Here is a 22182-nt window from a genome sequence, read left to right as displayed (position 1 = left end):
TTTGCAAAAATGTCCTCACTTTACAAAAATGTCCTCACTTTGCAATAATGTCCCCACTTTGCAAAAATGTCCCCACTTTGCAAAAAATGTCCTCCCTTCATAAAAATGTCCTCACGTTACAAAAAGGTCCTCACTTTGCGAAAATGTCTTTACTTTGCCAAAACATAAGATAATACTGTTTTGATTCCCAGAGGGGAAATTCAGGGAAATATTGTCACTTCACCATAATGTCCTCACTTTGCAAAATGTCCTCATTTTCCAAAACTGTACTTGCTTTGCACAAATGTTGTCACTCATGTAAAACTCACAAAGATAGATGCATGTGAACACAAATGAACACACATACGGAGTCAAATAAGGGTCAAAAACATTTTAAGCTCACAAAATAATGTTCACAAATAATGTTCACAGCTCACAGTTGTATATCACGTTTTGTGTGCATGTGAAAAAATTTTGCAAGTATCTAAATATGTGAGTGCATAATTCAAGTTTGTAAATTTGTAAATAAGTTTTGTAGCTGTAGAAAATATTTGTGTTTGTGGACTTAAATTTGTGCCACAATTTTTTTAACTTTGAGATTTCACAAAGTCTGAATTACAGACGTACAAATTTCCTATCTGCATTTGTGAACCTAAAGTTACAAGCTAGAGCTATGAGTTACAAGCACACATTTTGACTGTGTCTTTACGCATATATATATATATGCACACATGTACTCTATACTGTATATAAACAGTATTGACTGCATGTGATTTGTATGAGAGAGAGAAAGGGAAGATGTTCTGATTTCTGAATGTGTGTTTGTGTCTCTGCCTCCTTCTGTAGCTTATAGGTGTGTGTGTGTCTGTCTACCCCTAGAGGTATAATAGTCTCTATGGCGTCAGCAGTGGTGGCGCTGCTTCTAATAAAAGAAAGTGATTACTCTCAGCCAACCACATGAGAGAATCAATACTTGGCTCACCTGCCTCGTCCAATCGGGTGTGCTGTGCGGCTCGTTAATGGACAGACGGGCTGGCTGATGAGAGCGTGGAGCTGCTGTCGTCCGTCCTATTTCCTTCCTTGACTTGTTGCTGAGAAACATCAGTGTGTGAGTAAATGTGTATGGACGAACATAATTTCTCTTACCACGTCATTGTGAAGCCTTTCATGCACGAAACACTACAAATAAATCATTGTATGGGAAACACTGAATGAGCTAGGTGCGGTGAATGCAGACACAGTTACATGCTAGTTACTACGATCATATTAACACATGCTTGATTCTTTCTTACAGAAAAAGTTAAAGCAAACTCCTTGATGGGCTGTTGGTTTATTAAACCACGCAGTGAGCCATATTATTTGTATCACTTTTGCATAAAACATTCTCCAACAAGTCCCACCAACACAAACAGGCCCTAAAGGTCAGGTTCAGTGACAGGAATGAGCCTACGCGATGTCCATCAAACAGCTAGCGGCACTCACCTGTCACTCAAACCCATCACAACCCCGTTTATGCGTGACTTCAAGTTATATTAAAGAAATGACCCATTAACTCTTCTTCTTTCTGGGGAAAAAAAGATACACACATAACTTTTTTTTCCCATGTACCATAAATTCTCAAATAAAAGCAACTCTCTATAAAAAGCCGGGGGCGCGGTCAGCACGAACAAGTAAAGGCCGGCCCAAAACACAGGCCGGGGAAAAAAGTAAAAAAAATAACAAATCAAATCATTTATAAATGTATTTTTGAATTACTTATGAGTGATGAATTTTCATTCATTTCATTTCAATCATTCTTCTTCTTTACAAATATGAGCCAATAATCATACAGTCATGTTATTTTCAACAAATCAACACTTTGTTGTTTTGGATTACTCATCTAAAGTGTTAGTGTACTGTTGTAGTCACTGCGGGTGCAATCTAATCGGAGCGGCAATGAACAACGTCAAGACTGTCTGTTCCGCGTGCTGCATTGTTTACAGAAAAAACGTTTTTCTTGTGATTTACTTGAAGTAACAGGTCTTGCCTTCTCCGAAATTTTAACATCATAATGCAGATTTGCAAAAAGTAAATACGCAAGCTTTGTCAGGTCTGTCCTTAAGAGGAGAAGAAAACAACTTTCAAAATAATTGTTTGTTAAACGGAGGGCAGACAGATCTGATGCATTCAAGGAAGTCGGGACATCTGAACGCTGAACGGCTTTCATGACACAGCGTCAGGAAATTGATCTCAAGTTAAAGTTTAGATCGAGCTTAGAGCTTTAACGTTGATCTGAAAAGAATCAGGTACTGGAAAAAACAGTGCAAACAGAGCGCATCATAGAAGAATGAGGCTTCATACTGAAATATGACCACATGCACAGAGGGAATTAAATTAATGGCCTGTCTCAAACAAAAGCCTGCTTCATGTAAAAGTCTGGTACCCACTGCAGCTGAGGTAAATAAAGGCCCCGCCCACTATTTGAGAATTATCAAATAGTCTCCTCATAGTGTCTCACAGATCAGATGTTTTCCTACACATGCTATACAGCATATACAAAATGAATTGCTTTCTAAAATTGCCACACCTGAGATTTGTATGCACTCTGCTGTTTATCCCAAGCGTCCCTCTAACAGATTTGTGGTACCCCCGGTGGTTGGATGTATCCATAAACTTACACAAAGTATTTTTCCACAAAGGTGTCTTGAAAAGATCAATGTGAGTTTGAACATTCGACCACCAACTTCTAACAGGTTTATTTTTGAACATAGGTTGATGATACTCCCGTCAGGAGTTCCTGAGCTGTCAAGTTTACAACATTTGAACAGACAGATGGTCAAGTGATAGAGAAAGCTGGTGTCAAATCAGGCACACTTACTTTTCCTTTAGAACGTCTGTTAAGCTGCTTTAAACATGAACCTGCCTTTTTAGTGCAAATCCTAGACCAAAATATGTTATCATGTATTTTGGAAGTGTGTAGTAATCATACCTGCAGCCAATAGAAAAAATCTGTGCTGTCCTTATTTAGAAATGCTTTGGAGTGTAAAGTAAGCAGACGGCATCAGATAGACCGGCACTCTCAAGCTGGGAAGTGTCCTACTAAACTACATCTTTGGTTTTTTTGTGCTGGAAATTGAAGAATACAGTCATCTATAGAGGGGGGCAGGCTCCTGAACATTCAGTCAGTTAATAACAATGTAGAGCATGCACTTCCCAAATTTAACTTCATAAGCAGTCTTCGGCAGTTCGGAGCTACAAGTAGCAGTGTTAGTAGTTTAACTACATTTCTCAGAAGTGTAGGAGCAATAAAAAGAATAGTTATCCTAATAACGATTTTGGCTTCCCACGGTTATATAATTGATCAACAGTGATATTGACGTTTAAAACGCGCGCTCCACCCGTAAACACTTCTGCATATCAAAGCAAAGTGACACATTTAACTTGTTCATGCAGCTGAAAAAACAGCACAAAGTGCAGCATGATGAGTGTGTGCAGGCCAAGAGGAAAAACGATGCTGCTCGCCGTCCTTGTCCAGCGTCAAGTCAGACATCCATAACGGAGACAGCGCGACAGCCTATCCACCCAACTCCAAAAGGAATGACCAAAGATGAACCAAAGAACCTGATTTTAAGTCTTAGTTTGATGCAAAATGTGAACATGAGCTAGAATGTAGCAAAAAATGGAAATGAAAACTTTATTCTGTTTATTTAAATGTGACAGGAAATGTGAATCTGTTCATTTTGTCTGATTTATACCTTCTATTAAGCAGTGGTGGACAAAGTACACAACTTCATTGCTTGAGTCAAAGTATAGATACTCCTGGTCAAATATCACTCGGACACAAGTGAAAGTTGCTCAGTCAAATCATTACTTGAGTTAAAGTACTGGAGAACTTGCTTTTAAAAATACTTAAGTATTACAACTACTTTTTTTGTAGGCCGTGATGAAGTTTGTGCGCGTCAACCAGAGCGAACATTAAAAGCGACAGGAATCATTGTTCATTTCAAAAAGCTCAAACATGGGCTGAAGATATGGCCGTGGGTGCTCAGGTGGAGAATCGTCATCCTTCTCTGCTGTAGCCATCATTACCAGCACTAAATGAACTGAGTGACGTTTGCTCTGCGTTTGTTCTACATTCGACCAGACTCACGAGGTACAGGTACGGCAACACCACTTAGACAAATCACACGCAGAACTACACGAACACAGTTTATTGTGTTTCGGATTTTAGAAAACAAAATAAAAAATTCATCAGCTGACTTCAGAGCAAAAGTAGGGAGTAATGAGAACATTCATAGAAATGTGGTGGAGTCAAAAGTACCATATTTGTCTTTCAAATGTAGCGAAGTCAAAGTCACAAGTTTCAAGTAAAGTACAGATACTCAAAAAATTTACTGAAGTACAGTACTCAAGTTACTTTGTTACTGTCCACCCCTGCTATTAAGTAATCAAGCAATTACAATGTTACTCATTGATGATTCAAAACTGTAGTTAAAATGTCACAAATTGCACCACATTGCTGGAAGATCTTTGTTGGTCTGTCAGAGATGCAGTTAAAAGCAAGAACCTTTCAAGCTGTGTGTAAACTTTAATTTTCCTTCAGTACTGTGATGCAGTGTGTTTCCTCACTGTGTTTTTGAGACTCCATATGACATACGAAAAGCTCTGCAGCTGCTGCATCATGTAAGTGAGTATTTGTAACACAAGATGGCAGCACTGTGATGCAGTTAACATGTGAGCAGTGCAGATCCGCCCTGTATGATGCAGAGTGTATTCATCAGGAGTGTAGACAGTCACACACTCAGCAACTTTGATGGAGGTATGTAGAACAAGAGTCTGAATACTTTGTTACTGAACTGTTAGGGTACGGATTTCAAAAACCCTGTAAATCAGGATGTTACCAGCAGTTCTGGATGATTTGGAAAACCAAAAAAGAAAAATCACAAGATTCCAGGCTCTTAAAGCTCTGCTTCACTTTGTTTCAGCATACATCCAAAAAGGGCACAATGAAGACACAGAGGGAACTCTCAGAAAGAGGGGCCCCCCAGCCTACTGACAAAAAGATTGTGTGGTTAAATCATTCGCTTTAAACACAGCTGGATGAAACCACGTTACTACCAGCAAGGGTACATTTACACAGTCTTTTCAAGCTATTAGAAATATTACCAACATTAATCTTTCAACTAGATTTAAAAATATACAAAAACTCTACAGAATATTTATTTAGTTAGAGTTAATCTTACTTAAACAAAAAGAAAAACCATCACCCCCCCCCACAAAGTCCAACCTGGTACATTCTAGATTGCCGACACCCGGTGAAGCATGGGGCTTTCATGTGCGCGCGTTCATGAGAGAACCACTGTCATGAGTTTATGTTGTTCTCTATTTCTATGACTTTGTTAAGCCTTTGTCTGCTTTCCCGCCAGTTTCATTATGTGCCCTGCCCTTATTGTTTTCACCTGCTCCCTTGATTGTCTCACCTGTGCCCGATTAGTCTCACCTCCCCAGTGTGTTTAGTCTTTGGCTGTGTTCATAATGCCGTACTATATACTACAAACTACATGCTATATACTGCATACTGCGTTCGGCGGTAGTCTGTAGTATGGAGGAGCTTTTCAAATTAAATTTGCAGTATGCTACACCAGGCAGAAGTAAACAATAACCGCCGCTTCTTTAGCTATAGCGCCCCCCTCTGCTGGAATGCTGCTGCTGTCCGTCTTTTCAACTGCCGCTGTGACGTTCCAGCGCTTTGCATTGTGGGATACGAAAGGCGAGGTAGACTGATCCGTTGCATGGAGATTTTTTCCGAATCAGTACGACATCCGGGCATTTTTGGTGTACTGCATATTTTGCTTTTGTTTGCATTCTGCATACTACATTTAGGCCAAATCAGTGCATACTGCTAGTGTAGTGTGGCATTAACAACACATCACTTGTCTTCCCATGTCCCTGTGCCGTGTCTTTATCTGTGAAACCGTCGTCACCTGGATCACTGTTTCCTCGTGGCTCCCTTTGTGTTTGCCTCCTGTCGATTCTTTCTTGTGGCTTATTCTCTTGCCTGAGCCCACAGTAAGATTTTTTGTTCTGCGTTTTGATTTTGCATTTGATTTAATAAATCATCAATTCTTCACCTTGGTCCTCTTCGCTTTTTGTTTGAACTCGTGACAACCACCCTCTCAATCTGAAGGTTGGTGGTTCGATCCCTGACTACTACAGTCACATGTCGAAGTGTCCTTGGGCAAAACACTGGACCCCAAATTGCTCCCGAAGACATAACCATCAGGTATGAATGGGCATAGATCCTGAATGGAGACTGGCACTTAGGCCTTTGCCATCAGTGTGTGAATGTGTGTGAGAATGTGACATGGAGTTGGAGTGGTCTGAAGACTAGTAAAGCGCTATACAGTCCATTTACCATTTAACCAGGAAGTTGACCTCGAAGAGAACAACGATTACAAATCATAGCAACAAGAAACAAGAAAACAAATGCTCTTAATAATAACATAATAAATCAAACTCATGTCAATCAACCAAAGTGGATCCTACCATTGGCTGATAAACATCAAATAACCACCACCAAATATTCAACTAAAGCAAATGGAGTATTTTCACCTGATTGTTGAGGGAGTAAATAACGCTCCCTCACGTGTTCAGGTTTATGTATTTTTATATTATTGACAACTTTTTTCTTTTGCCCCTCATTTAAACACAAATGTCTGTACTTTCTGGTCCTTACATTTCAAAATGGCGTATCTATTAGATCAATTTGAGAGGAATTATTATCTGCTTTTGGTTTGCAGACAAGACAAACAGACAAGAGAGGAAAACTCAGCCACCAAGAAGAGGCCCGTCCTGAGTCTGATGTCTGTGACCGACGGGGAGAACTTGTGGAGACATGGATGAAAGTGAAAGCCAGCTAAACTGAGGACATCCAAGCAGATCAAGAGCAGCAGGACACTTCCCATCCCGCTGATTTGCACATTGGAGCAAACTTTATGTTCACAGTTTTCAAGATTTGAATGTATTGTTTATTTTTACTTTATATGAAGTCAAATGATTTAAGTTTATGATGTGAGGTCCAGTTAGCTTTGAATAGTTTTAGCACGAAAAAAGGCACCAAGAAAAATGACTGCCCAAAACGTTTCACCTGTTCAAGTCTTAATGAAAACCAAGAACAATTTATTCCTCTTATTTTTTTCTCATTTTCTTCTGTCCACATTAAGCCACCAAATATATCCTGCTGTAAAACAATTTACCTGGATCTCAATCTCGGATGCCATCGTCTATACTCTGAGACGATATAGCCTCTGGGACTTCCCATCAAGACTGAATCACAAGAAACCGTTTTCTTGTGATTTAAGTATTATTAACGGGTCCAAGTGTCAACATCATGATGCAGATTTGTAAGAAGTAAAAATTCAAGCTATATAATGAAAAGTCATCGGTAACATCACAGAAGAACGAAAAAAGTCAAGTCACTCAGTTGGGTCAGATTTATTTTATTGTAACTTTTTTCTCCTTACTTTGTTATGTTTGCATGATTAGTGATATTTATGGGTAGTTAGCCAAAAGAACTAAACTAGACTGAACTGGCCTGCCTCAGTGATCTCAGGCTGCTGACGGCAGAGTGAATGAATCATGTTGGTTGATCAGGTCGGTGAGGTTGTTCTTGATATCAGAAAAATGATTCCTCAGGCCTGAGATTGGTTCATATGTTGAGAAAATATGATCAATAAAAGCCTCATTCATATCAAGGCCGTCACAGGGTTCATTGTTTATGTCTAAATGATATGCATAACATCTGTTCTGCTCATAATTTTGTATGTAACATTCTGAAAGGCATGAAAGGTAAATGCACCTTGACACTGTGTATATACTCATTTTACTTGACTTGTAAGTCTTGTATTTCGCAATCAGATGATCCAGGTCCATCAAATACAAGTCAATAGCAGTTTTGATCGCATTAACATGGTCTGATGGATGTTTGCCAGTGTAAACATTCAGTCGAGCCTCATGGATGAACATCTCCACATGGAAGGCTGCTCCATTCACCCAGATCTTGAAGCCACGAGTGCTCATCTGCCCGTCCTGCAGCAGGGAGTTTCGGAGGATGGTCAGGTGGTTGCTCAGCTGTCTTTCTAGTCTCCCCAGTTCCTCTAGTAATCGCCTGTTGTTGTTCATGAATGTGCGATGGCGCCGCAGATACTCTGACATTGTGTCCCGGACAGCTGAGGCTTTCTCTTCCCCAAAAACCCTGCGGAACATGTCGTATGAATTATCTGTCTGAGGGCGACTCTTGATGCAGATCTCCATGATCATTGAAATCACCAATGCCCCAAGTCCAACAGCATTTGGGACTGAAGTAAAAGGAGCCATACTAGATCCCAGCCTCTCAACGAAGCCTGGAATAATGTCGACCTGTAGATCAGAGTAGGCCTGCAGAGCAGTGTTGGAGCCAAGACCTGAATATTTCAGCAGCGACTCGTCTATGCCCGCATCTGGTAAGAGACATGGGGTCCGTAGAGCAGTGTCATAAAAATGAAGAGCAAACCTGTCGTAGTCTTCTCTTGACAATGTTTCTCCCATCTTCTTCCACTCGATCTGTGAGGCTAAAAGTTTAAGTATACTTAGAGCAGAGCAGACTGAACACCAGGCAACTCAGAGTGCAAGAATAAAAAATCCAGTCAGTGCCCTCAAATAAAACCAGCAGGACAACACAGATAACAAACCAGACCTCTGGAAGTGGGGCGTATATGTTGACTTTTCTCTTGTGTACCTGACCAAAGTTCAAAAATACACTCGTGCTCCATGACACGTATTCTAAATGTTTTATATCCTGAAACCCTTACAACAATCCCCTACAGAAACACACAAAAGCCAAACTAAACAGGATGGTAATAACCTACTTTAGCACTATGAATTAAGTCCCTTTAAAAAAGCTAGCAGAGTGCTACGTGATTCCACATAGCAAAGATGTAACATGAATGTTGGGCATGTTTGTTGACCCTGTCATGACGAGCCAGTGTATCCAGGGTCCAAAAGTGTAGAGCAAAAAGCAAATATTTACCTCAGCAGTAGAAAGAGAAGCAGCACCATGTCAAATCCTCTTAATATATACTTTAATTTACATGCAAATATTTCATACATTTTACAAAACGCGAAGCAGACGTGAGCAGAGATGTTTTCACCTGCGCATCGACGCTTTTTAGCCATGCATGCGCAGGTAGCTTTTAGCGATGGTATTGTTGGTCCGGAAGTCATGAAATCTGATGCGAGCCTCCATGTTCCCCCGGACAAAGTTTTTAATTTGTTTTGAAGGCTTGATTAATGATCACACTTCTACAAAACTAATAACATTGGCCTCAGCTGTACTTTGTGTTGTGAACAATACAAACTGATCTCACAGAAGTATGTGAATCTTACATGTTGAAATTACCTGATGGCACCACAAAAACAAAGCCAATGAAAAGTGTATGTGGCAGAAGACAAGAAAGTCTGCGTGTCATGTGATTAACTTTAGAAGCAGTTGCAGTTTGAGCAGGTAAAGGGACCAAATCTACACGGTTGGGTTTAGAACAAAGATTGTGGTTTGGTGTAAAATGAGCTGTGTAGTGTTACCTGTGTACGTTCCCTTCGATACCTAAATGTTGCAAAGGTAGATCAGTCAACACTGACTCTGGTCTCTCACAGTTCTGTGTTTGTGTCACTCATCCATCGCCCCCTTGTGGACGTTATTTCTCTTTCTACTATGTCACCAGACCTTCCAGAGGCTTCGTAAGTCCACCATGGAAAAAGATCCTCTCTAAGTTTCTATTGGCATCCTTTGTGCGTCACCACCACATCACCTGAGGTTGGGTTCAGTAGTGCTCTTTAAAAAGTGTCTTGAAGGATTATTTGGTGTAGGATTCAGAAAAATGCCCACTGTACACACGTAGAGTTGTCTCGGTGTTGTGCTGATGTTTAAACTCACAGCTGTCTCAGGACGATGTCACTAAGAGTAAAACTGTGAAATCTATATGGTGTCTTTTCTGTTAAATCTGGAGAAAAACACAGCGATACCTTCTTTAGCTTCCATGTTGATACTCAGGCCGGCTTCTCAAAACAGGGGCTGTGCTGACCGTACTGTACCTGGTACACTCAATATTCCCTCATGTGCCCATTTAAATAATGTTTAACTATCCCTTTAAACAGACAAAACCTTTTTTTCTAAACCTTGCAGAGTAACTTTTGTGTCTAACCAAACTGCCACTAAAGCTCTTATTCATAATTGTTGACATAACTAAGCAGGTGTTGGTCTGAGGATGCTGAAAAAGGCTGGACTGCCCCAACTGCTGCTGGGAACCTTCTACCGACGCACCACAGAGAGCATCTTGACTCAGTGCATCTCCGTGTGGTATCACAGCTGCACTGAAGATGACAGGAAGACTCTCCAGCGGGTCGTCTCCAGCGCGCAGAAGATCATCGGGATTCAGCTCCCAGCGCTGCAGGACATCTACAGCTCACGATGCCACAGGGAAGCTGTCAGCATTTGTAAGGTACCCACTCACCTGCGTCATCAGCCTCTATTTGACTATTTGAACTCCTTCCATTTGACAAAAGATACAGGGTCTTTCCCGCCCGCACCTACAGGTTGAGGAACAGTATTAAACTTTTATGTTGCTGTCTTAAATCTGTTGTCTGTTTGTGTGAAACTTTTTATGCTGCCGTCTTGGCCAGGACTCCCTTGTAAAAGAGACCTTGTATCTCAATGGGATAATTTCCTGTTAAAATAAAGGTTAAATAAAATAAAAAATTCCACATTTGCTCATGTTGGACCCAACTACCTTGTTGTTGTTTCTTTGTTTTGAATGTGTCTTATGCTGTTTTACTTATTTTATTTTACTGTTGCATTGATGGCGAGCACATTCAATTTTGTTGTACCTAGTGCAATGACAATAAAGATATTCTATTAGAGTAACTTCACACCTGAAACTGTAGACATGTTGATAGAGGGGACTATGCAGCTGCTAGCCTACTGGTAGGAGCAGCTGGCTCCACCTGAACCATCCTATTGGTAGTTAAAACAGGGAAGTAATTGGTCTGATAACATCCATGGTAGATGATAAATTGTTGTAAGTTCTCAATGCTTCCGAAAACCCTTCCGTTTCTTTAACCCTGTTTGAAATCTCATACTGTGGCCACAAGAGGGCGTTAATGTGTCATTCTGTCTGCAAGAGCGAAGCGATAGATCATCATGTGACCCACCTGTGAGCAGGACTTTGGCAACTTTTGTTTCTCTGTCCAGTGCAAATATTAAACAAAGAGGACAGAGCCAGGCCGCTGTACTTAGTGTTCATGGGTCATTATTGCTCACAGCTCTGGGGGACTAAATGTTGTGACATATGTCATTTTTAGTCACGTTCTTCTTGCATGATACCAACTGACAGACACATAAACACACAGTTGCCACAGACGGCGTGTTTGTGTGATTATCTTTGCTCATGCATGCAGGTGGTAAACATACTCTGTGAGTGACACATGCTTCTGCAACATTGTGGTTTAAGACTGTAGAGAGAATATAAAGTCTTGGGCTTAAAACAAAGTCAGATTAAACTCCAACATAACCCTGACGTTGTGGTTTATCCATGTCTTTTTTTCACACTAATTTTTAAAGTATTTGTTGAGATATTTTTGGGAAACAGGGAAACATTCATTTGGCCAGTAGGTGTCCTTAGTGGCTCAGGTAAGTTAGTGACTGGTCCTGGTGTAGAGGGGAGTGACACAGTCATGATAGCAGCAGGTTAAACTGATGTTAAACTGTCCTCACAGCTCTATTGTTCCCATGTAAGATGTTCATAAGATAATGTTGTGGACTGATATGAGTCTTATCTTTCTGGTGAGTAAGCTGCACATGTATGAGTGAATGATGACTTTAGTTTCGTGGCCTTTGTAGTAAAATTAAGTTAAAAAAGTTATTTATTCTGTTACTGTGGTTTAAAGGAAAGTGATCCTTACAACAGTTCACGCTGATTCCTTGAAGCAGAGTTCTGAGTTTGAGTCCAAACAGGCCCTTTGCTGCGTGTCATCCCCCCTCTCTCTTTCTCCTTCAGCTGTGGCTGCATGATAGAAGACTGAGCTGCCTGTTGTGGACACGTCAGGTATAACCTCTGTAAAACTGCTACCAGGAAAAGGGAGGAATGCTATGTGATATGCTCTTAAAGCTGCCGTAGGTAAGATGGAGAAGAGAGCGGACTTTGCTTCAAAATTTGAAAGATTATAACCTGCAGGTCCCTCTCCCTCTCTCTACGCGGTGCTCAGTCCTGCCTCCAAAGCCCTCCCGGCAGAGGAGGCTATCATGTGCGCGCAGGCTAGTCACCCCAGCAACTGAAGGAGCCAGATATACAATATGGCAGACACTCAGGTAAAAACGTGAAATGACAACAACCGCAGCCGTTGTATGAAACCTCACTACCGAAGCAGAAACACATCAAACCAGCGGAAATCAGTGTTTCTGCTGTGAATGATAATCTACAGCTAATTCTAATTAGCAAAACCACCAGCACTAAGTTTGCTAACAGAGACTGTGGAAAAAACAGAGCTGACTAAGCAGTAACACACTGATGTTGTGTACATTTAGCCGTGAGAGCACAGGCACACAGAACTATCAGGAGAAAGTCTGAAACGGTTACACTGCTTGGACACTTCACAAACATATTTTCAGCCACTCCGCTATGAAACAACGCTGAGTCACATTGAGAACAAGCTAGCGTTAGCCCAACTGCAACACCAACGTAACACAACGTCACAGTAACCGCAGACATCTTAGCAATGTGAAACAAATACAGCAGAAATGAAGCTGGGGTAATTACCTGTCGAGCAGAACTGTCTAACTCACATCGCTTTTTAATCCTTTCAGGTCCTGTAGCTCTCTCCACCTCGAAATGCTGCTCTGATATTTGCTCTCTTTTGTTTTGCTCTCGGTCCAACTTTTTATTTTCAGCTTGCCGTTTCCTAATTTCTCTTCTTCGGTTTAACGGTTTTTGTAGTGTAAGCGTAGTTGGCAGTGAACGGATGGGCATTTTTTTCATTCCCGGTGGATGTTTTTAGGCCTTTGTGGACACAAACTGGCTGACGCTGTGCAAACTGAAGAAATTGAGCTCGACCGTGTGAGCATGCGCGGAGGAGTGGTGCTGCGCAGCGTGTGATTGACAGCAGCCTGAGAGACTGCTCGGCTCTGATTGGTTGTTGGGGTCATCTAGCGTTGGATTCTTGCAAATGCCATTAGGAGCAGTAGGAGAAGCCGGAGGAACCTGATTTCTGTTACAGATTATCTCTCTCATGTACTACTGCACGTTAAAAGTGACAGTTTGAGCAAATATGACAAAAAGATTACGTTACCTACTACAGCTTTATGCCAACATGCATGATCTTCAGCAGGTGTAATAATTGTTTATGTTCATCATCTTAGTTTCCTGTTTTAGGATGATTACATTTGTTAGCGCTTTACATGAAGCACAAATCATTTCTCCAGAAGTAGTCTCTGTATCTGTCATATTTTTATAAAGCTGCCTGGTTGCTTGTAATTGTAGTAATAGTTAAATTAAATCCTTTATAGAATAAATAAAACTATTTCTGTTCTTTAGACAACAATTAAAAGACGAGCATCCAGTCAAACACCCAGAGACACACACAGTATGAGGACTCCACTCCTGCAGGATGGACGCTTGTTAGTACGCAAATAAAATATCCTTAAGTAGAATTTAAGATGTGTTTTCATCAGTTCTTTAAATAAATGATCTACGGTGACTTTCTCTCTCCGTCGATCTGTCTCTTTTTGTCCTTCCCACATGACTGATCCTCTGCTTGTCAGGAACCTGTTGTGCTGTTAGAGCTTCAGACATTGTTTGACTTTGATCCTTTCATCCAATAAACTCCCACACATTCCCCTGCAACAAAAGGTAAACCACAGTCTGTCAGGGCGAGCGCACCCAGTTGATTTTCTAAACGTGACACTGAGCTCACTATGTAACTTTGGAACGCGTCTGCTTGTGTGCTTAGATTCACCTTCACTTATCACAGGTTTAGTTACTTTGAGCAGGAACCCAAAGTTTTTCAACTGAAAGGAGACGCCCCGATGTGCGACTTTGTGCAGGACTTTAACACAAACATTGTAATGAAACCGTCTTTCTGAAAGAAACAAGAGACTTTAATCCTTCGTATCTCCACCTGTATTTACCCAAATGTCACAACCTACCAGAGATTTTAAAGGTCTGAGAACGAGGTAAAGTTAACTAGAGCTACAATGAAAAGACCCTTAAAAACTTTGAATATACTGACACCCTCTCACATGTAAATATACGGAATAGATTTAGCAAAGACTGCATCTTGCTTGTCACTATTTACTAGACAAAAACACAGAGCTGTTGTTGTCTGTGCAGGGGTTTGTGTTATCCACAGTGATTGAGGCTGTAACGTTAGCTGGGTTAGCAAGAGCAGCAGAGCCATAGCAAGCAAGGCGCTTTCTTCAAATATCACTGGTTCAATAAGCTATTTGCTCAGTGCTAACACTGCCTGCAGCAAGCGAGCATCCAACTATAGTGTCACCTTCAGAGAGGACACGTAACAGCAGCCCTTGCATGTGTTGCACCTTCCATGGAGTCCCTCCATGTTTGCTTTAAACCCAGTTTGCTGCTTCCTGTTTGGAGCTGGACACCAGGATGAACAGACTACTGATTTTATTAAACATGTTTGACTTGATCAGAACATCAAGAGACAGCTGGGATTGACTTTCATGACCACCTTACACCAAACGATTGAGATTACAGGGGCGCCACAACTCCAGCAAAACTTGGACATTGGTAAAGGTCTAAGAAAGTTAGGTGGTGAGGCCTGGCACACAGTTGTTGTTGAACAGGGTTGCGTTTGATGACACTCAGCTCCAGCCTCTGCTGACATACCAACGTTAAACCCTCGGTATGAAGGAGTTCCTGCTGAGTAAAGACACTGTTGCAAAAGAGTGGCAGGAAGTCACGCAGAGACTGAAGACAGGACGGGACGGACCGTGAAAGAATGATGGTACATGTGACTTTTGGCAGCTGTTGAGATTCTGTCGGACCCTGGTTGTTCTTGAAATGGCTGCTATTTCTATTGTGAAGCAACTTAACCTCAACAAGCCCGGAAAATTATAGTTGTCTACTGATTTGTATTCACGGCAATGTAGCTCTGATTCTGAGTATCACCCTTACACTTTATTATAACACAGAGTTTTGACTATCTGTACAAACGGGGAAGAATAACAGAGTTAGGGTTCGCAAAAAACGTTTAATGTTAAAGTAGGACGAGACAAAAAATGTGATCCTTTACAACAGGTCGACCAAGAGTTAGAGATATTAGTGTCAAAACTGGATCAGTGCAAAAGAGATACAATATATTGTCGAGAGGGGGAGTCACTAACACTAACACTAACAAGTCATTGAACTTTCCATAAGCGTGAACATCTGCTTCAGACTGACACAAGAAGCTGCTGCAGACTGAGCCCAGTTAAAGCTCAGTCTAAAGACAAAGTGGTACCTCTTATCTCTTTGCTGATCCTGTCCTGTACATGTATCACGCCTGGATCCCACAGGATCCGTGTCCGGCACGTTCCGTCTGGGCTGCGGTTCTGGTCCGTCAGACGGCGCGAGCCCTCGCCCATAGGAAGTGTGTCTGACTGCTGGCCCAAGCAGCTGGATTCGCGAGAATTGCGAAATCACGCGATAACATCAACATAAAACAGAGCAACACACAAACAACAGTTCAGTTTGCACCTCGAGGTTGATTTTCTGCTCATTTGGAGATCATTCTGTGATTTTTGTGCTTCTACCATGGCTGAGTACACTAGTTAATTAAAAGAGTTCTTTTCTCAAGATTTCAGTGTGTTGTAAAGTTGTTATAAAAACAGGAGTCTGCACATGGTGTTTTATTTTGAAATGACCGGATGCTGTATGCTGTTTTTGTGTGTGACTTCCTGTTTGGAACGATCTGCTCTGTTCAGCCTGACGCCAGCTTGAAGCGGCCCAGAGCGGAGAGACGCTTCTGGGACTCGACGGAGACGGACCGCTGCGCATGCTGCATCGTGGAATCACGATCATTGATTTGAATGGGCGCGATTGACTCCGGAGGTCGCGGCACAAACGTAACGTGCCGGAGATGGATCCTGTGGAATTTGATTTTAAGAAGTGTTTTTTATCAAAAAGTTTCATCCTGCTTTCCTTCAACATTCAAACGTATCATTCGCTGTGAATCTTTGCAGTGGAAAATGTAGATAAAGGCTGACTTGGCAGTGCGAAGTGAACCACCTCATCTGACACCTACCTTGGCTGTGGTTTCAGACATTCAAAATAACAATAAAGATTGAATCCATCTTGTCGCTGATGGTCTTGTTTGCTTTCCTAGCTAATAAAGAGGCATCAGTATTAATTTCAGTCCGTTTCACGAGCAGCTAAAAAATCCTCACTGGAGCTTTAAACGTGTGTGTTTGGTAGCAGAAGGGCGATCCCGACTGCACCAACTTTGTACCTTTGTACAGTGAGAGCAGGTAGAGACGTGTCCTCCATCTATATTTACAGTTATTGTGTTCTGTGATGTACATACCAATACACCATACAATTTTATTTTATCCATGATCTATATTGTACAACAGCACTGGGACTTTTAACTCTGTGTATCACTCTGCCTCAGGTGCTCTGGCTGCTGTTAATTAACTTTAGTGCAAACAGTTGTTTAGATTCTAACTCATTTTTGTGAGAACATGGAGGCCGGAGTCGTCAGACAGGCAGCGGAGGGCAAATGGTGCATTACGTGGTCAGGTACCTCTGTGTGCACTTCTTTTAGTCAACAGTGTATATTGGAAAACTCTGCAGTAAATACTTTAATTCTTCAAGGAAAGCTTCTAAACTCTGTGAGAACGGGGTGTTGAAACCAAATGTTTGTTTGATTTTTGAGTTAAAACTATTGTTTCTGTGGGCTCTGTCTGCCAGCAGATTACTTTCCTTCTTACAGACTGCGAGCGTCTGGAGCTAAATCCAGATTAGAAAGTTTAAACTTACCTCAGAGTGCTGACCGGACAATACACAAGGCTTCCTGCTGCACACTCACACACACACACACACACACACACACACGCACACATGCACACACACTTTCAGATATATTCTGGACTCAAGGGACAAATACAGTCCAAAACACAGACTGACAAGGACGCTCGCTGATAAACAAATATTCACACAAACACACATGCACATGCATTCACCCACTCCCAACAAACACCAAACACTGACGGTCTGATGCTGTATACATACATGCACACACTCAGCAGAAAATAGCTCTGAGAGGCAGGAAGAGCGCTGCATCCTGAAGATAACATCAAGGTGCACAACAATCAGATTCTCTGTCGCTGCAGGAAATTCTGCTGCTGCATCCAAGCAGGACGCTACGTAACGTTTACAGGGGAACATATGGGACGGTTTTCTCAATGGTGTATTTCACTAGCAAGGACCACACCATCAACATAATGCGTTTTAACAATTATTTATTAATATTGAATTGATAATGTTGAATAAAGTGTTGTTAAAAGCTTCTTTGGGTGTGGTCCGGCTCCTGAAACTTTGCTATATAGCATCACTTTCAGGTTGTATGTTAGCTTTACTGATGCAAACTTGAACTTGCACCACTTAAAGAAGAATATTTGTGCAAAATGTACAAGAAAACTGTTATATTTTCAAATCCGCAGCAGCAAAAACTCCAAAAAAACACCTGGTTTGAAACTTTCTCATGTCAATCTCAAGAGCAAAGAATCTTGTTTTGCTAAAAATGCCTCAACTCCTTCTAAACAGGCGATGATCAGCTGTTTACTGGGGCTGCAGTGAGGAACACAGGAAGCAATATAGAGACTCGTGTCAGGTTACACAGCCGAGGAAATGCTGCAGGTGTCTGTACCACCTGTAGTGACCTTTTTACCAGGTTCAAAGCTCCCAGCAGCTCTGTCTGCAAAGCCCCATCATTATCGTGTAAACAGATGTGTTCACAAAGGAAATATTGTTTGAAATAAATGTGTTATTCTTTAACTCCCTTCCAAAAAAAGAACACTTTAGCCAGATCGAGATCTTTCCAACATGAGGGGAGGTGCTTTTATTAACAGCAGGGCAAATAAAAGCCTTCTCAAAACAGGGATGGGGCGCGGTGTCTTTGCTGCCTGTGGGTTTTCCTGCTACCCATGCATGGTGGTGCATGGTGGTGCAATGGTTAGCGCTGTCACCGCAAAGCTCAACGTCCTTGTTCGCATCCCGGTTCAGACGTAGTGGGCCTTTATGTGTGGAGTTTGCACGCTCTCCCCGTGCATGCGTGGGTTCCCTCCGGGTACTCCGGCTTCCTCCCACAGTCCAAAGACATGCTCGTTAGGTTCATTGGTGACTCTAAAATTTGCCCGTAGGTGTGAATGTGAGCATGAAAGGTTGTCTGTCTCTATGAGCCCGTTCAGACCTGGTGTCAACATGTGGTTTTCGTGATCGGATCACAAGTAGACAGCCTTAACTACAGGTCTGAACACACCCAGGCGCATTTATTGGCGTCAGCCCTGTGACTTACTGGCAATCAGTCCAAGTGTAACCCCGCCTCTCGCCCAGTGACAGCTGGGATTAGCTCCAGCCCCCCGCAACCCTGAACAGGATAAGAAGTATAGATCATTGATGGATGCTGCTTGATGAGCTGTCCGTTATCAGGGATTTATGGACGACCTGAAGGCCACAACCAGGAGTTGCTTCCACACAGTCCATAAATTCCTGATTATGGACACCATGACGGGATTTATCCAGCTAATAAGATAAGAAGTCACTCGCTAAACAAAAAGAAATGACATCATTATCTTATGTTTTATGTCGCTTGAAAACTCTGACTAATACCTGGAAGTTATTCCCCTCCGATAAGGTTCTAATGAAATGGAAAAATTGTTTGCTAAGAGGCCGGACTCTGCTCAGGTCATAAAATGCTTTAGCTAGGCTAAGCTAACGGTATGCTCGCAAGATTCAAAGCCTTCGGTGAACATGAAGTACATGTAACTTGACAATATGTTTATTACATGACTAGTTTGGTAACCAGCCATGTCTTTGTCCTAAAATCAACATAAAGAGTTTCACAAACAAATGACAGGTCGTGTTTACTGCCTGAAATAGAGAGTTGAATACCATGTGGTGTTCAGAGCGACTGAAGGACTACACTCAAGCAATCAGAATCTAGTATTCACCCGTACCATGGTGTACATTTACATATAGAGGAGCATAATTGGATGACTTGTTGTGAGTAGTCTTTTTAGCACAAGGAGTATAAGAGTGCAAAAATCCACAGGGACACGTTGGGTTGACTTTGTGAAGTTGAAGCCGACTGTCACCAAAGCCAGTAAGAGTGGTCAAGTCTGAAACATGAGCAGGGCGGCTTGTGTTACCTCGTCTGCCCTACAAACCACCTGCAGGGACACAGGTGGACTCTTTCATGCTTTGTGTGTGCCTGTTGACTGAAGTGTGTTAATAACTGTCAGTTAAACCGCTAAAAAAGCCACCATGAAGATTCATGTGTCAGTATCTTAACAGAGCAACAGATTACTTAACGTACACAGACTATGATTTATGTCACCTATGCACTGAACTACAGGTGCTTCAAGTTTACCAGGAGGATATATGAGCAGTGAGAGAAGTAAATTAAATCTAAATGTCCCCTGTAATGTAGATCTTCTTTCTCTGTCTTTTAGCTCTGTTTCTGTTCTGTAATAATGACTATCTGAATATCAAATACTTCTGCAGCTAAATGCAATTTGACTTTCACCAGGTCGTCTCTAACAAGCCACTTAGCATTGGTTTTTAACCATAGACTGTTTAACATGTGGACATAACCGGTTGGATTGTGAACTACTGTTTTGATTGTGCATCCTTAATTTTTGTGACTGTGATTTTAAATTTGCTGATAATTTTGGCTTTTTGAAGAAAATCGCAGTCCAAGTCCTCAGCGTCTTTCAGCACAAGTGACCACTGAACAAGGTATCTTTCAGAGACTTGAGACTTGGTGACTTGAGTCGACTTGAGAGAAAATCCTACCTAGTCCTCAAAGTGACAAGAGAGTGTGTGAGTGTGTTACTGACAAACAGAACGACGGTCTGCCCGTCACCAGAGCTGTCATCCAGCTGTTTAAAGACTGCTCTATAAATAGACCTCACTCTGACGGTTAATGATTTACTGAAACTTTGACAGGCATTTCATTTAATTTAAGTTTGACAATTTAATCTAAAAGAAACAGAAAACATTATTATATTTAAAAAGTAAAATAAAATTGCTTTCTAAAAAAACAAAGTATTTTCTTGAAAGGGGGGGTCGACTTATCTTCGGACCAATACGATATTTTTCTCTAAGTGGGAGCATCATTTAAAAAATGATCATCATGCTGTCTTGAAGAAGACTTGGCCTCGTCAGGAAAATGTGAACTTATGTAATAAATCAAATGTAAAGTAGGGTAATTTTGTCATTGAGTTATACGGTACAATCAGACCTATTTTGGTAATCAGTGGAGTCGCCCCCTGCTGGCCATTAGAGAGAAACCACGTGTATGAACAAAAGGTGAAGCCCTCTTCTCATGTACAGTGTTTACAGCTTTTTTCACATCGTCTTGGATAAACCATTGCTAATATAAAAATATCAGCCACCTTGTGAAACCATAATGTATCAGAGTATGTCCTGTCAGTGTAATCAAATCTTCAACATAGTCTGCTTTTGGTTCTTCAGCATCTATTTAAGGCGACAGCGTTTTAAGGAGCGAAGGCTTGCCTGAATTTAAATCCACCGGCTGTCGCACCCAGGTTTGAACAAAACAAAGTCTGGACACGGAATGCAGCACACAGAAAACCTGGTTAGCTTATGCCTCATAAACAACCAGGAGCCAACCAGTAAACCTGTAACCATGACTGCCCAAAGAAAATAACAAGGCATCCCGTAACTACGACTACAAGTCAAATACCACGTGTGCCTGACACACCAGTAACCAGGTGATCACATGTGGCCTGTTGGTTTAGGGTTTAATTGTTTTCTTTCTAAATGTGCTGCAAGATGTCAGGCAGAGAAAACAACTAACTCCTAAAACACACTGAACATGAGTCTGCTTTAAAGTGTTCTCTTCAGGTTAGGCAGCAACATGCTATCATTATCATATTTGAAGTAAAAAACATTAATTTTATATTTAAGAACTATGACGTTGATGTCTATCAATGCAAAACTCAGCCCAAAAAACAATGAAGACACTTTCTATTTCAGGATTTCTACCATGAATCATGGATTTCCGGCGTTTTGCGACATCATTGTCCAGTTTTGGGACAATTTCTTGGATGCTCCATTGTCCATACATCTGTCCTCGGAGTGTTTTCTTTGGTCACATTGTTCCTGCGGTGGCCTGTGACCCAGCCCCTGGCCTGCACTTCCTGACAGGAAGACATACTGTACAGTAGCTCGGTAGGGAAAGGTGATCTCGAATGCGTAAGAGCCTGATACATGTGTCTGAACTGGGACGGCAAACATCCTGGTTTCACTGACCTACTAATAACCACAAGAAGATCTTGGCATCAATCATGCACAGTTAAAAAAGTAGTTCTGTCATTATGTACTCACATGTAAGATTCTGGAAGTGCTAACACAGAGCAGGTCTGTTAACATGTTGTATTACTATAAAATAGAATACATTGCACTTATACATTATATATTATATAAGGCAGGACAAGATGCACATTTAAGACATTTACCTTTCCAGAATTCGTTATTATAAGGAGCATTTATAAGACCGCACGTTTATAGTTTATGTACAACAACAAGTCTAAAGCCACTCTAGCAGCTGTGAAAGTTGTACTTGGGTATAGTCGCTGAATGCTAACATTAGCAAGCTAACGTGCTACATTGACAATGCCAACATGCTTGAAAAGTTTTGATACCTAATCCATGTTCTCCTTGGATGGTCCAGTTTCCTGAATGAGGAAGTCGTTCTTCCCACTTTGGTGTGGTGATGAGCTATGAGTCATATTGTAAAAACATCCGACTAATATCTATGTTGCTTATCCTGTTTAGGGGCCAGGAGCAGGGTACACCCTAGAAAGGTCGCCAGTCAATCACAGGGCTGACACACAGAGACAGACGACCTTTCACGCTCACATTCACACCCACGGCCAATTATAGTGTCACC

This window comes from Semicossyphus pulcher, unplaced genomic scaffold (assembly GCF_022749685.1).
Source record: "Semicossyphus pulcher isolate SPU_LCO1_2020_fin unplaced genomic scaffold, fSemPul1.0.p SCAF_3, whole genome shotgun sequence".
Taxonomy (NCBI): domain Eukaryota; kingdom Metazoa; phylum Chordata; class Actinopteri; order Labriformes; family Labridae; genus Semicossyphus; species Semicossyphus pulcher.
The sequence above is the reverse complement of the archived record's forward strand: the minus strand, read 5'-3'. Positions refer to the sequence as shown.